The 17,614-nt window shown below is 31.5% G+C and overlaps 1 long non-coding RNA gene across 1 annotated transcript; it reads right to left on the reverse strand.

Annotated features, from left to right (window-relative positions):
* Positions 1-7,701: 7,701 nt before the first annotated feature.
* On the reverse strand, positions 7,702-13,148 carry LOC139528875 (uncharacterized). Its single transcript, XR_011665714.1, has 2 exons — positions 12,515-13,148; positions 7,702-8,558 (listed from the first exon to the last, which is right to left on the reverse strand). It is a non-coding gene; the product is annotated as an uncharacterized lncRNA (long non-coding RNA).
* Between the last annotated feature and the right edge of the window lie 4,466 nt (positions 13,149-17,614).

The raw sequence follows: 17,614 nt of genomic DNA on the forward strand, positions 1-17,614 counted from the left end.
TCCTAAAATTAGTTAAGGGTTACCAAAGCTTCATCGTACTAATATACATTGGATATCAGATTACGTATATATGTTAGCGGCAATAAGTGAAGTTAGGCATTAAGCTTAAATCCTATGCAATAAGCTAACGCTTAGGCAGTAAGTATATTGGCCTAAATGATGTTACAATGTTGGTATTAGTCTTAAATCCTAGGATTTATGCTTAAATCCTGAAAAATGTGTGCAGGCATTAAGCTTAATGCCTAAAATATAATTGCTAGTAAATGAGATATTTATTCATTTTAATAAAAATATATTTGTTACATAATAACATTATGAGAACTGGGGCATCTTAATCGAAACTGTCATAAGATTGGTCCTATAAGATATTCCTAGGACAGTAATTATGATAAAGTTTAAGGACCGACTTACGACATGTCTCAGCATGTACATCGACGCTATCTGAGGATTATCTTAGCTATGATGTCCTAACCGCTGTCCTGAGTATTAGCGTAAAAGAAAATAGCAAATGAAAACAATAAAATACTGTATCCAATTTAACTTACAACTTTAACATCTTTAATTTAAATACCGATTAATTACATGTATAAGAAAAAAGTTATTAGTTTAAAATTAGGTAATAAATAATTTACATATTATTATAATACCTTTGAACTAACTGTAAATAGTTAAAAAATTAGATATTATATATAATCGGTAAAATCAAAATATACTTTGAGGGAGCTGAACTCGAAGTGTCACGGTTTCATACTTAAAAGTTCAAAGGCAAATCTTGTGCATCGTTCATATAATTACTGAATACTTTAACTATTTTATTTTATAAATGCAAATAACATACGTTTGACTATGAGCAAAAGAAAAAAATCGAATTTTTCCGATGCAAAACTACAGGGCCCATTTTCATCTTAAATATGAAAAAGATATGAAACAACTCTCCACAAGACACCGGAAATAAAATCACTTTCTTGTCCCGAAAAACTAATAACAAGTGAAATTGACGATAGTGGTGTTTCTTTTGGAAAAACACAAACATTATTGGAGGACAGTACTTCAAATCAGACTTAAATAGATCAGAACTGTCATATAAATTAATTAGACGAAAAAAGGGCAACTCTACCAGAGGCATCTGTAATGTATATTTCACCACAGTTAAGAGTGAATTCTCGATTTGCACTTACTCTTTCCGAAACCGTGCATCTGGACATAATATCTGTACTAGATGAAATAGAAAGTTGAGCTTATATAATGTAATGACGTTTACTATGACAAATAATAATCTTTGATTTATTCACAAAAGAAATAAATATAGATTAAGTAGTACATATCCTTGGAATGTCTTTAATATATGCTAAAGTGAAAAATAAATTTTAAACACATGTGCGATAAGCGATACGTACCAAACAAGCTAGCTCCCGTTTCTTGTTTTCGTTTTTTTTTCCATACAATATAAATCAACAATGAAGGAATTAAAATAATTGTTTGCCACATACTGATCATGTTAAATTTTATAGAAAAAAGAAAAAAAAGATGTGTTGTTCACATACAAAAAAACAAACATTTTCCCCGATCAATACATCAATTATAGTGTTTCGGTTCCTTCTCAAGATCACCTCTGGTTGCGGGATTTTTCACTGTGTTGAATGCCCTTTGTTGGGCGTTGATTGTTTTTTACATTTAAGGTCGGGTTGTTGTCTCTTTGACAAATTCCCTGTTTTTATTTTTTACTCTAAAAAAGAAACAAAAGAAACACGTATTGATGGTCAATCACATACATGTAAAAAAAAACTTTAAAATACGACGTTTTGTAGATAAAAACGTCGCGTCGTTGTGTTACGCTTACAGGTACGAACACCGCGCGCAACGTCAGATAAAAGAGGGACGAAAGATAAAATATGTTACTTATATTAAAACGCATCATAATAACTCAAAAATGGAAATTTGTGTTAAATCATTTTGTTATCACAAGTTGTGGAACTGTTAACAAAGAAAATTTACTTATCCAATAAAAAAATAAATGGAAAACGGTGTGTGCAAAAAATCATATCTTATTTTTTTTTCTACATTTGACCAGTTCAAACCCGCTCGACTAGTGTGGTGTACAAAATTTCAAATAAATATTATAATTATTCTAAAGAATCTCCACCCTTTTTCAATTGCATACAATCACTTTTTTTAATTTGTTTTTTTTTTAATAAAAACATGAAAAAAGATTGAGCTAATTCTGTTTTTTTAACTGCTAAAATTACTAAATAAACTTACTGAATTTGAAGATCTGTCAAATGAACCTATATTTATACATGTGATATTAAAAATATAATTAAGAAACGACATTATATCAAGAATAAATAACCAAATATGCATAAATTCCAGAGTTCACTTATTGCCTAAAGTTATGTTCGGCAATCGGAAGCATAATCATCATCATATTTCAGGAAATAAGCTTCATGTCTAGGCGTTAGCTTATTGCCTAGGATTTAAGCTTAACGCCTAATTTCACTTATTGCCGCTTACATATATAAATAGATTCTACCACTGCATCGAGTGTGATACGATATTTATCCACTCGAGACAATTAAATGTTTAAATTTAAAACACGAGGCTGGCCGAGCGTTTTAAATATTTAAAACTCAACTGTCGAGAGTGAATAAATATCGTATTACACGATATTTGGTGGTGGCATCTGTTTCCCTAATTATTTTAAATTAATAAGCAGGCAAACTTGTTCCTTCTTTTCGAGTGATCTGCAAAAAATGTGTTTTTTTCTAAACGGTACGTGATGTCATCAGGCATCGTCGCGTTCTCATGCCGTCACAATAGGAAATTCAGAAGGAAGCAAGAAAATTCGTTGTCATAATCGGATTTTAACCAATGAAGAACTGAGATCAACATTTTGTTTATACAATGGGTGCAGATAGGCATAAATTGACGAATAATTAGAGAAATATATACATTGTCAAGACTAAATTGAAAACAACATTCAAACCTATGATTGCGTTGTATAAAAACCGCTATTTTATACGTGTGCATGTAACAAATTTCGTTGTAGAGGGGTCTAACACTACTGGACGAAAAAACGTCTGTCCATACCAGTAACAGTCGTTCTAAGACTGATAAGGCCTGTTAAAGTTGTAACAGTTGTTAAATTTCACTGCTTCAGTTATTTTGTAACTGTCCCAACTTTAAAAGTGTTTGTCTACAACATAAATCGACTGCAACAACGCAAGAAATAACTGCCACAGACATTAAAGGACTGATACAACTATTTCAAAGTTGTAACAGTTGATTTACAACTGTCCCAACTCGAAAAACGTTGCAACAGTCATAAATAAACTGATTAAACGCCTAAAGAGTTGTCACAGTCGTAATAAAACTGATGCAACTATTTGAAAGTTGTAACAGTTATGTTATTACTGTCCCAACACGGAAAACGTTGAAACAGACATAAATAAACTGTTTAAACGCAGAAAAAGTTGTAACAGTTAAAATATAATAGCTTCAACCATTGTATAGGCCTAGCTAATTTATAAGCGTAGCAACTTCCAAACATTGATATTCGTGTACACTTAAAAGTCACGGATACAAATTGTCTGACAGTCAGGCCCGGGATAAAGGTTAAATTATTTGTAAAACAATTTTACCGTGTGAAATATAAGGTTGTGACAAAGAGAAACAACTTTCATTCCCATTTAATACATTAATTTTAGATGTATATTGTTTTAAAAAAATAGTTTTTTGAAATATTTGCCGCTGAGCACATTTTTGTATTCCTCGGTTATTTAGTGAATGTGCTGAATTTATATATTTTTTTAACACTTCCTCGTCATTATCTCTTCGAACAAATAAAATCGGAACCAGCCATAGATACCTGCAATTTCACTAGATAAAATATAACTGCTAACAGAAAAAGCGAAAAACGTTACCCAATGTATTTGTAAACCAAACGTATCTTTATAACTGAATTAACAGTTGACAATTTTTTTATTATTAAATTAGTTAGGTGTGAAATCATTCATGCATACACAATTGTTTTCAATACCCGTAGTTTTACGAATCACATTACTTCATAATAACGCTAATATACATGATATACTCTAAACCTAGCCGGGAACTCCTTATACACACACTTGTCAAACTTATCCCCATATAAAACTGCTTTATATTTTTTTAGGGCTTATTTCAGACACTTATTCTGAGCTTTTATTCGGCGCTACATTTTTTTCTTTTAAAATTATAAATATTGCCATATTAACCATATTGATTTCTATACATGTAAAACATATAATCAAAGCTATTACGGACATTTAACACATCTTTAGCGGCTATGGAAAACAAATTTTAAATCTATCTAAATTTAATTTATTTTATTTTATCGTTTTTTTATTTTAGAATAGTTCAATATTAACTCGACTTTGTACTGTATATTCTTCATATTGTACGGAATGGTCTATGAGTTCAATTGTAATTGATACACATGATACATATAAATAGCACGTCAGCATTCACGATTGAGGTGAACAAATATTATCACTCGCGAGAAAAAATCATATTTTCACCGGATTTTTCGCAAACAATTTACCATACATATTTTGTACATTTGTAAATACTAGTAGATGGACGTACTGTACATACAAGACCCGACAAAATAACTAGCGCAAGTGAAAGTTCAAATGTTCAAAACAAGAAAACTCGCATTGTTTCAGACAGGAAAATCAAATCTTCTTTTATGTTTTTTCACATCATGGTTTAGAACTTGAATTCTAAAGACTGACATCGGATTCTCTTACGTGGTTTCAGTTGATCAGATGTCGTACTAATTACGTTTATTCAAAATATTTTCCCATTTCAATTGTTCGAATTCAAATTATTTAATCTTGTAAATGCTTGTACAATAATGACATACTATTTAATTAGTAAAGAAAACTAACAAAGTTACTAGATGTAGACAATATTCTGGGTCCCTTAATTTTTTTTTTGTTCGGTGTGAGCCGAGGCTCCGTGTTGAAGGCCTTACATTGACCTATAATGGTTTACTATTATAAATTGTTATTTGAATGGAGAGTTGTCTCATTGGCACACACACCCAATCTTCCTTTATCTATGACAGTACAGTAATGGAAATTTTAAAAATGGTCACATTTATAAATTACGAAAATGGGTCCCATATTCTGAATTCATATATACACCTTAGAAAAAACAAGTGAAACTGCGAGCTACTGCTCACTGATGATACCCGCCGCAAGTGGATAATATAAATAGTGTAAAAATATGCAAGTGTTCGGTAAACAGGAAATTGTCGAGTGATGAATCTGAAAACGCATCGCACGGTATAGCTGACTTATATAAATCCTGAAACCAAATTTCAGAAATCCTTATATTGTAGTTCCTGAGAAAAGTGTGACGAAAATTTTCAACTTGGCTTTCATGTGTAAAATCATACAAGTGTTCAGTTAACAGGAAGTTATCAAGTGATGAATCTGAAAACGCATCACACTGTATAGGTGACTTAGATAAACCCTGAAACCAAATTTCAGAAATCCTTGTATTGTAGTTCCTGAGAAAATTGCAATGAAAAAATAAATAGTGTAAAATTATGCAAGTGTTCGGTAAACAGGAAGTTGTCGAGTGATGAATCTGAAAATGCATCACACGGTATAGCTGACTTCGTTAAAACCTGAAACCAAACTTCAGAAATCCTTGTATTGTAGTTCCCGAGAAAAATGCGACGAAAAATATTCATGGGAGGGACTGACTGACGGACGGACTGACGGACAGACAGACAGAGGTAAAACAGTATACCCCCCTTTTTTTAAACTGGGGGTATACAAATACACAGATTCAGTGACTTGTGACTCGTTTCATCCCGGATGGCAACTATTAAAGAACCTACCAAGTGTATTCATTGTAAATTGTTTTTGTCCTGAACATGCATGTCATATTTGCTACTGGACAATAGCAAATTAAAACCCCAAAAATATGCTTCCAAACATAAATATTATAATTAAATTACAACAAACAGCTCACTATTAGTGCATTATACATGTATGACTTTGTAATGCTTATTGTGTTTATGGAAAACAATGGGGAAATGTTGCTTAACATCTTGGGTCATATATTTAGAAGGCATTTATTCATAAGCAGATAGAATGGATTTGTAGAAAAAAACATGAATAAGGGCAGAAAATCACCTATTTAAAGTACAAGTCTTTGGTTAAACACAATATATTTGTCATCATTGGTGTATCAATGTTGCTTTTGTGTACATGGTATAAAAATCAAACTTGGGTTTCTCATCTAAACTTGTTTACATTGTGTTACATCATCCAATATGGCTAGGCCTGTTATAGGTTTTTCATCATCACACTAGCTTATGCAGAACTGATTTTGCTCATTGTTGAAGGATGTACAGTTACTAACAATTACATCACTTGGCTTACGATTGATGGTCGTCTTATTGAAATTCATACCACATCTCCTTATTCTGGTTATCATACAGTATTCATGTTATACAATACCTAGTATTATCAAATGAATTATAACAATTGTTAATAATGTAGTTGTCAGACTTTTGTTATCAAAAAGCAGCTACATGTGTATAATCTTGCTTTTCCTACATGTATGAAGGTTTTAGAACATTGTACATGTACAGGTATCACACAAACTTTCCATTATAAATAACCTTTGAAAAAGAATTTAAGTCACAGTAAAATTAACCATGCCAGACAGATGATGTACACCCTACAAACTGACATCCCATACACAAAATTTAGTGATTTATACTGTCTGTGGAATAGACTTACCATTCTTAACATCCAAACCATGAAAATTAAACATTGCCCAATGAAACATGAAATGAGGTCATGGTCAGATGTAAAGCCTGCCAATCAAACTTGTACACCTTATGAATATATATCCAATAATATGCCAAAAATAGTGATCCTATACATGTCATGCATGTACATGTAGTTTATAATACTGTAGCATCTGAGAAACATTTGGAAATAGATCAAACAACAAAAACTAAGCATTGTTCAATGAACCATGATATTTTCATTGAGGTCAAAGTCCGATGTAAGTCTTGCAATTAAGACATTTTTCACCGCACTCATTTCATACACCAAATATATATAATTGACCTACTTTTCCTACTGCTTGTAGTATTTAACATGTGTGAGAAACAAACTTGACAAATTACATGTAACTGAAGTAACCTTAATCACTGATCCATGAAATGAAGTCAGGATCAGGCCAACCTTGCCTGACAGACAATGAGACATACAATGTAAACCTTTCAAGATACCTACATGTATATATATAAATGGGTTTACCTAAAATTAATCCATGTTATACATGTAAGACTTAGAGTGTATTCCACTGTGACTGTTCAAACAGTAATATTTTTTTCCAAACAGTTACATGTTCATGTAGCTTGATGTAGCAATGTGTAGTGTACCATGCAAACTAGGTTACGTGCAAGGGACAAGTCACTAACAGAAATGTCATAACATAAGGAAGTACCCAGGCCTTTCAGCTTCTAAAATTTATCTGGTGAAGCTCAAATACAAAACGGTACGTTGTAGTCAGATTGTAATACCAATTTCTTGCATGCATGTACTTCAACTTTTGTTGCAGGTGGAATAATAAAATTATACTTTAAAGTACATGCATGGTTTATTTGTTTCAAATACTTGGCCACTAATCATGCTAATTAAGATATTTATTTAATTCAAATTCAGACTTTAATAATTTAAGTACAGCAAGCAGTCATTTGACACTAAACAATTGACACAGACTGCACGAGACCCTCATAGTTGGTTAAGATCTTTTTACACACCCTGGACACGCTGGTGGTAGTTAACAATTGCAATGCCAACATAAACTTCAGATGTGATATACATGTACTGTTTTGTAAATTTCACTGAAGCTAGAAATTCACATTATCCATATTCATGATATTGTTATTATAATAAATCCACTAATTAAAAGTATTCATGAATTCAGATATGATGCACTATTATTAGTCATGTTAGTAGTATTCACTGAAACTATGAATTTTCATTATTCCAAATTGCTATTTCAAATGAATAATTATCCTGGGTATTCATGGAACTCAGAAACAATGTACATGTATGATTGCAGTATTAATATGCACTACAACTATGGAATTTTGTTATTCCAAATTCACAATTGATCATGATTGATGATAATCCCAGGTATTTAGACCTCCAGTAATGTGGTCCTCCTTTAATACAATATATTAAGTTTCCTATTTGTACAAGGCACAATTTTCTTCTTGTTCAATTTAATCAGAACATCACATCCTCATCATTGAATAATGCTGCAAGCCCTATTCTTTATTTCAAAAACAATAGATAACTAGTATAAAATAATGAATTAATCCATTGTTTCACAATTTGCAGCTATGAGAGCGACTCAGTGACGTCTACATTTCCTATGCATCAAAGTGCACATGTTTCCTATGCATCAAAGTGCACATGTACTAGCAGGCATCATATTCTAAGTGGGAATCATGGTCAAACCAATACATATTCAGTATGATTCTACAAAATAAAATATACATTAAGACTCAAGTACAGTAAATGTTTAACTAATAATAAATATATATAATACTACATGTACATGTATATACATTGTGCAATAATAAGAAAGTTAATTACAATAACTGTATTTACCTAAAACTATGGCACTCATTGACTGAAAAATTCTAGCACTAATACAATTCTATTTTCAAGTCACTATTAACAAGAAAAATAAATCTGTTAAGGGGGTCTAAATTCTTTATAGTGTTGTCTTTTTTTCCTGCATTAATGATTTTTTAAGTGTGATTGTGTACTTTTATTGAAGGGTTACTGTCTTATTGAGGCTCACACCATACTTTAATTCATCAATTCTTTAAAACACAACAGGTTATTTCTTTTGTTCATTTTAATTATGTTTATAATTTAATATGAAATATATTGATACTACAAACATGACAAAGAAAAGTTTAAGGAATGAAAAAATAAAATAAATAAACAACTTTGCACTGTTACTATATACATGCACTAGATAATATTGACTTTACCTTTGTCCAGTGCATATAATGAATAAACCTTTGTGATGTAAATATATTGTTCCAAGACTTAACCATCCCAGTTAATGTTTTAAATCCTTGAGTTTAATATTTTTTACATCTTTTGTGTTACCCTGAATACTTTTTACTTATTCATTTCTTACTACAGCTTGCATTAAATAATGCTTTGCAGCTCAGACAACACTTTTTTGTTTATTTAATTTAGTCATTTAGTGATTTACCCAATTTTATTTTAATAAATCAATATTCAAATTACTTTTAAAATTTGAATTTTTATATCCAAAATAATAGTATATCCTGCTGTTTCATATTATTCAAAATTATAATTTGTTTTGAAAAAGTTATCAAAATTTTAATCATGATAATTTGTGAAGATTATCATAAAATTATATCATTATACCAATGACAGATTAAATATCATCCCCAGGGCAATAAACTATTGTGTCTTAATTTGTATATTAGCTACATCATGTATATAATAATTTCTTATTAATGTCCTATCAGATATCCAGTGTTAACATCCTGATTATTACCTATTTTAATGTCACATTTGCATGGTCATATTCAGTAAATACAAATATTTTATTTGTTTATTTTTTTTTAAATATGTTGAGCTTCATAAAATACTTTAAAAAGGTTTATACCATGTTAACATAAAAAAAATGCATACAGACATGACAGATAGATTGTTTTGTTATGTTTTCCTGACATATTGAATTTTAACATAAAATAATTATCATGATTATGTAGAAAATGCAAAAAATCAGCAATCGTTTGTGAATGCACATAATCAAAGGAGGTGTGGGATATATCAATGATGCATCAACCCAACAGTTAGGCAACAATAAAGTAACCAAAACACAATTGAATGCGTGTCAAAAAGTATGACTCATGATTAGAAGGTGCTTAATAATTGTGGGAATAATAAAAAGACCATTGAATGTTACTACTTGTAAGTTACATTACATGTATTGCACAAATGAATTTTTAAAAACAATGCTAACAGGGCACAATTTATATAAAAATTTCACATGAAAATATATAGTTTAGGTTCAAAGTATTAACAAATTATAGTGATTTAATATAAATTCTATGTTAAATCTAAAAAGAAGAAAATTATGATGCTAGCCTTGCTCTTTTAATATTTGCTTTTTAAACAATGCAGTACATGATAAAACAATTACTAATTGAATTAGCACAATTTGTTTAATCAACAGTGTTTAAATGGCAACTGTTTATGACTCTGTGCCTTGTTTCAGGAACATTAATTTAATAATATTGTTTTATTTTGATGATTAATGCTATTTTAAACCATTTCTGAAATACCTATTCACTTTCAATGCCTGCTATCATGTATTATCAAAAATATATATTAATGTTTTGTTGTCCATGATTTGAGAATTATTTAAAATCTAAATGAAAGTGGACACTTGCTAAATAAGTCACTATTTAATCTTAAAGTTAATAGTTTTCATAACATTTTATGATCAAATCATATGTTTTTGTACTATGCATGTTTTTTTTATGGAAATTGTGACATCACAATGCATTCCTTATTGAACGAAAACTATCAGCTGATAAAGCAAAATCAGGGAAATATCCCCGAGGAACCAGTAATGACGCACCTAACGTTGTGTTTGTCTCTGCATTTAATCTACCATTTAAAAGAAAAAGAAACACGGAATAGAATGAAAGATTGATCACTTGTTAATGTATTTCAATCATTAAACAGTTGATTTTTGAAACAGTAAAAGCAATAAAAATCATGTTTGCTAACATTACAAACGGACTGTCAACTTATGATGGGTACCAGTAATGACGCACTATAAACAAACCAGTAAAAACCACTTGCAGTGTACCTGATGTTCGAAAAATTGCTTCAATCCGGATAATTTAAAGTTAACACTATTCAGCAAATTTAATTTTAATAACAAATTTTGACATTTACAGTCACTTTTATGATCATGTTGATAGCAACACAATTTTTTTCATTAATTTAATTGTAACCTATATTTTATTTCAAATTTTATATAAAATTGTTCAAAATTTATCAAAGTGACATATATATTTCATAAACTTGAAAATAAGAAGTAATTGCATTCATAAAACAACATTGGCATTAAAACATTTATCAATGTATACTTCGTACAATGAATGAAAAAAATCGATAAACAATAGAAAATTATATAAGCGACGATCATTTGTTCTACAGTGATTCCCGCTTAAATGTAAAACCATGTCACATGACAGTCATATGATTTGAAAAACACAAACTGGGGCAGCATGTGCTTACATACTTTTGCCGGCCAAAGTGGATTTAGGACTGATAATCATTCTGGGAAGGGTAGACTGTTTTTGACCTTAATAAAATGGCGGAAATTGCATTATCTTTACTAATTCAAGCAATAATAACATTTCTGGACAGAGTTTGAGGCATCTATGTTGTAGTCATATGACCTTGACCATCATGTTCTGAATAGTAATTATCGATGACGTCACAGCTTTTGTTTAGAAATATAAAACCCAAATCTAAATGGGTGCGTCATTTCTGGTCCGCGTCAAAACAGGTACCAAGACGATACTAGTAATCCAGCATAAGCATGATAAGAAACACATTTTTATGGATACGTACATGTAAAGATCGGTTGGTTGTTTGTTATAAAATGTCCAGTGACAAGTATTTCATGCAAATTTATGACCCGAGTTAGCAATACTTTAACATTCAATATGTACGATACATGATGTATAGGTCAGTGGCACATCCAGAACTTTTCATAAGGGACAGGGTTGCTGACTGCCCTTAGGGGCACAGATCCAGTCATGCTTGAGTGATTCCCTATATAATCAACCAAACTTTTCCCACAAAAAAGGGGAAGATATAGAGTAACCTTTTCTGTATTCCACTCAGGGTGATGTATGCAAAATAATTAAGGTAATAAATGGCATACTGTTCACACATGATAATAGGGGGAGGGGAACGGTGTCCTTTATGACTTTCAATGATTTATTATGATGCTCAACTTTAACATTGAAGCTCAAAGCCTATATTTTCCCTGGAATATGCAACTTTGCACGAGTGTGTTAATATAGAACATTGATTCATAGCTATAGCCTATCGGAGTATCTAAATACATAGATTCCGTAGGATCAGTGGCGGATCCAGACATTTTAAAAAGGGGGGGGAGGTCCAACCCAGGACAAAATAGTGGGGGTCCAAATATATGTCCCCATTCAAATGCATTGAGCGGCCAAAAAAAAGGAATGGGTTCGAACCCTCTCCCCCCCCCCCCCCCCCTTTTGATCCGCCAATGGGAACAAATTGTAAGGTCTGTAAGCCGACAAATGTGCACATTTTCCCTTCAAAATTATGAATCCATGATTATTCGATAGACATGCTATAAAATATTGATAATTTCTACTCACCGATTGTAATTTCCAGCTAAGATTATTGAACATGTGGTCTAACATCTGTAGTTACCTGTGTAAAAATATAGTTTGCCGACCTGAGGTCCAAGGTTTTTTGCCGACAAAAAATTAAAGAAGGTAAATCGTTTACGGTGAAGAATTGTTTTCCGTTTTTAATGAAACTTGACAGATTTTGCTAATTATTTTTTTAATCATCGGAAATGTCCTTCTTGGTGAAATTCGAATTAAAACTGTTTTATTATGCTGTACAATATTGGTAACTGAGTCATAATCTTTAAATTTATTTCAAGTACACCCTTGTACATTTTTCTATTGCGCAGAATTTATCAAAACTTTTTTAAGTATAAATTTGAATGCATTCATTGTCATCTTCTTATTCTTCTGCAATAATATTAAAACTCTATTTTAAACGAAAGCTGCTGGTTTTTAAAACCAGTTATGAACGAAAATGTTATAAAACAGATATTATAAAATAAAAAGTAAGGATATCAGAAGGATTATTTAAAGTCAAACGCACATGACTGTCAAAAATGAACGGACAATGCTACGGCAATAAATAGAAAACGACAAAAGACAAACAACGATCGCAAAATAAATGAATAAACAGCAAAACAAGTTTACAATCGCACAATAGACGATAATAGTATAGGTAAAGACTATTTCACAAAAAAATCAAATCTTAAGAGCCGGGTGAGACGTGATTTTTTTACACTGATGGCCGACTACCGTTACGCTAAAATATTTGTATTAAAACATTTACCGACTGTATCAACCTATGAAGTGTTTGTTTTAAACATTTAACGACTGTGTCAACCTTTTATAAGTTGTTATAAACATTTAATGACTGTGCCAACCCTTAGAAAGTTGTAACAAACATTTAACGACTGTCCCAACTCTAAAAACGTTGTGACAAACATTTTTTGACTGCATCAACGTCTGAATAGTTGACACAAACAAATTTTAACTGTCTCAACTATGAAAAGGTTGGGACGGACATTATGCAACTGCCACAACTATTAGAAAGACTGTAATAAATAGATTTTGACTGTGACAACACCGTAAACCACTGCAACAGTTCTGAAATGACTGATGGTAGCATTTTTTGACTTTCACAACCCGTAGAAAAGTTGGGACAGACATAAATAAACTGTTGCAACGAAATATGACAGATTTGACAGTCATTACTGGTCTTTTACAGACTAAAACAGTCGTACAATGACTGTTACTGGTATGGACAGTTGTTTTTTCGTCCAGTAGTGTAAATACAGCACAAATAACATTTTCCAAAAGACCAAAAAAACTGAAAATATATATTATAGCAAAACACATTTGTGAGAGGTTTAGCGCTTTAAAACCAGGTTTAATCCACCATTTTCTACATTTGAAAATGCCTGTACCAAGTCAGGAATATGACAGTTCTTGTCCATTCGATTTTTGATGTGTTTTGTCATTTGATTTTGCCATGTGATTATGGAATTTTCGATTGGATTCTCCTCTGAGTTCAGTATTTTTGTGATTTTACTTTTGACTATATTTATAGCTAGCAGGTCGAACAACTGATGTTCTTAAACCCTGCTGGCTGCAATTGGCGATTGCCAAATAAATTGATCACAAGTTGAAAAACAATGGATCTCTATATTAATTTAATACGGAGTAGAAAACAATAAATTTGTTGCAAAGATGGTAACTCATAACAAAAGGTAAATTTTATACGCGATATCCGGGTTTCGACAGTTAATGTCTCGTCAGTGATGTTAGGGATCGAAAGGTATTTGGAAGGCCATTTAATTTACCTTTAGGATAGACTCTTGAATTTTAAAAAGTTAAAAATTAGGATTAACGGATAATATAAACCGGAGGGAAAAAATTATACAAGCCCAAACGAAATAAATATCAACAAGTCTAAATTGAAACACCTATGATTTCGTTGTTAATATATATAGAAATGAAGCACATTCGGATGTGGGGATCACATCTATTCTTATTTGTGAACCCTTGGTAGATTCTGACAATCAGATAAAACAACAAAACAAAACTCAATTACAGACGGGTAAACCTGATGACAGACTGCTGAACATGTAAATAGACTGATGACCATGTAGTCATTGTTTGATTGACAATAAGACCGACTGGTAGACCTGTAGACAGACAAGTGGACACATACACAGACTAGTAGACATGAAGGCAGACTGCTGCACACGTAAACAGACTGGTAAACATGTATACAGACTGGTGAACATGTATACAGAATAGTAGACAGATAGACAGACTGGTGAAAATGAAGACGGACTATCGGACTCATAAAATGGGTGGTGAAAAAATATATAGACAAGTGGACATGTAGACAGATTTGTGTAAACGTAAATGTACAAAAAGTTGTCAGCATAAAAATCTAATTCTAACACTTCTAAATTTCAGACTTATATACATGGTGAAATTTGAACTATGGAGGAAAGATTGGCATGGGGAAAAGTGACTTTTTGTATACGTATTGTCAAATTTCCGCGGGGGAAATATGTCTATCATCCAACATTTCCCATGGGAAAAATTGGATCACGCAACCCCCCCCCCCCCTCCCCCCCGGGGAAAATATGGCATTGGGGAAGAATGACTATATAACGCCGTTTGTTAATCCACTGCTCTTGAATTAACAGAAATTTAGCGATCTAAAATATAGTTTTAGACCTACTTCACCCGGTCGTCTGTTCATGTGACTGTACTAAAATCGTCAGGGATTGTCCTGTATCCTAAAGCTATCTGAGTGTATTTTTTTATTTCAAGAATTTTTCAAGAATTTGTAATAATGACTTTTAATGTTTTCAGAGCTTTTGAAGACTCTGACCGTTTTTGTAGGGTATTTACGTTTATCTTTTTACCAACTGTGTTAATTTGATTGCTGTTGCATTGACGTACACACCGCATCTCCTTTGATGATCCTATTACAGAAATTATAGATATCTTTAGAAATAAGATAGCTGTATGTTTCTTAACACAATATCTAACAATGCCCTAGGAAAAATCTAGCCTTTATTCTATATACCATTAAAGCGCCCTTTTTAATGTTTTTCCCTGTGTGTTTTGACAGCAGCTTAATAGAATTTGATCGATTAAATGGTCTCATTTGAAATCTAATTATTCTCAAATAAACTGTTTATTAAATTCTGTCATTTCAGATTTTAACTTTAATATAGTGGGTTTTGTGAGTTAGACGAACATTGCCGTGAGACGATTGTATTTCTGAGAAAAATGTTGTTTACATGACCCAAAGAAACTTTTTTTCAAGGCTAATCAAAAACATTTTTCTTTACCACATATTGAAAACAATCCATTTTTGGCATGTCACTATTGCATAGTAGTCATGTAGTCAAAATAATTATGACGCCTTGCAAGGCTATTTTAATTTTTTTCTGTGATGCTTTGCAAGATGTCATATTAATTTTACTTATTTAAAGCAGCTGACCAAAATGAGTGTGTGTTGGGGGGGGGGGGGGGGGGGGGGTCAGAGGTCTTTGCCCTTTTTTCTTTTACCTTACATAGACAAAAAGTAAGAAAGATTATATAGAGAATCACTGAATCATGACTTTAGGCGGGGCCCCATGTTATGACTGTTAGTGCCCCCTAAAAAGATAAGTTAAGGTTGTAGTTGAGTTATTTTTCTTAGATGCTAAGGTACATGAGTATAGAGAAGACAGATATTTTTATTTCATATTTTGTCGTACCTGCGACTTTTGTCGTTAAAACGAGATAGCGATTCTTTCGAATAGTTCGTTACTTTCTTAAACTACAATGGATTTCTTCCATACTTGGAAAGAAGCTTGTTTATGATCATAAGATAGTATCCAGAAGTACATTATTGTAAACAAAAAATCCCGTGTCTCCGTATTTTACTTATAAATGGACTTCGTTTTTCTGAATGTTATCATTACATTCACTCATTGATTTAAGTTTTTATAATTTTCATGACTGCAGTAGTAAAATATCCTGGATTTCTACCAAATTTTGACAAAACTTCGACAGAAGGTTATTAAAATGAAACGATAGTATCCAGAAGAAAATTGAAAAATTATTATCTTTATCATTTGATGTGCTGATTCAGTAAATTTATGATACAACTGTTTTATAATTCTCTAAAGTTGATTGCATACTGACTACAAGTGCAGGAAAACGATACGACATGTTGTTTCTGAAATGTTTTTGTTACCTTTGCATTGTATCTAATATGACGTTTCCAGAAAGAAAGAAGTAGTACATTTTGTATTAAGAAGAGGTATACAAACTATATATATTGGAAATCCCAGTTCAATGAAGTTAAAGTTAAAACACATTTTTTTTTAACTTCCCCTCAGCCGAGAGTTTTTTTTTCTAAAAAAAATCAAGAATCTGATAACTTAATAAAAATCACCATATCAAGTAAAAGATTAATGTTGTAGATATGTGAGACTAAATTGCAACTTCGCAGGTAATTAATTAATTTATAAAAACACATTTTAGAGGTAGGGATGCTACGATTTGATTATTATTCGGGAACAACGGAAAAGACGCATAGGGGGATGGGTAGAATAGATTTAAAATAAATAGACGTGATCTTTTAAAAAAAAAGCATAATGTGCCATCAATCCCTCCATTCGTCGCCAAATATATGAATTCAATACTATATATGAATTCAGTACTATATATGAATTCAGTACTATATATGAATTCAGTAATATATATGAATTCAGTAATATATATGAATTCAGTAATATATATGAATTCAGTATATATGAATTCAATATATATGAAGTCAGTATATATGAATTCAATACATCTGAATTAAGAAATAATTGATGCAATCTATACTTTATTATAGTTTTAACATCAGTAGACATTATATTCGTGATTATTTTATCCCGAGCGATAGTTGGGGCTAAAATAACACGAATGCAGTATAGTTTGCATCAATTATTTCGATTCTGGTTAGGACAATTAAGGTAATGCCTATGTATGATGTGTATAAGTGTAGAGAGTTTGTGTAGGCTCTTCCATGAATCTGCCTTTCTTTAATTGTAAACAACAAACGGCTGGCAATGTGATTTTTCAGAGGGAGGAGTTTTGAAC

Source organism: Mytilus edulis, chromosome 1 (assembly GCF_963676685.1).
Source record: "Mytilus edulis chromosome 1, xbMytEdul2.2, whole genome shotgun sequence".
Classification (NCBI taxonomy): Eukaryota; Metazoa; Mollusca; class Bivalvia; order Mytilida; family Mytilidae; genus Mytilus; species Mytilus edulis.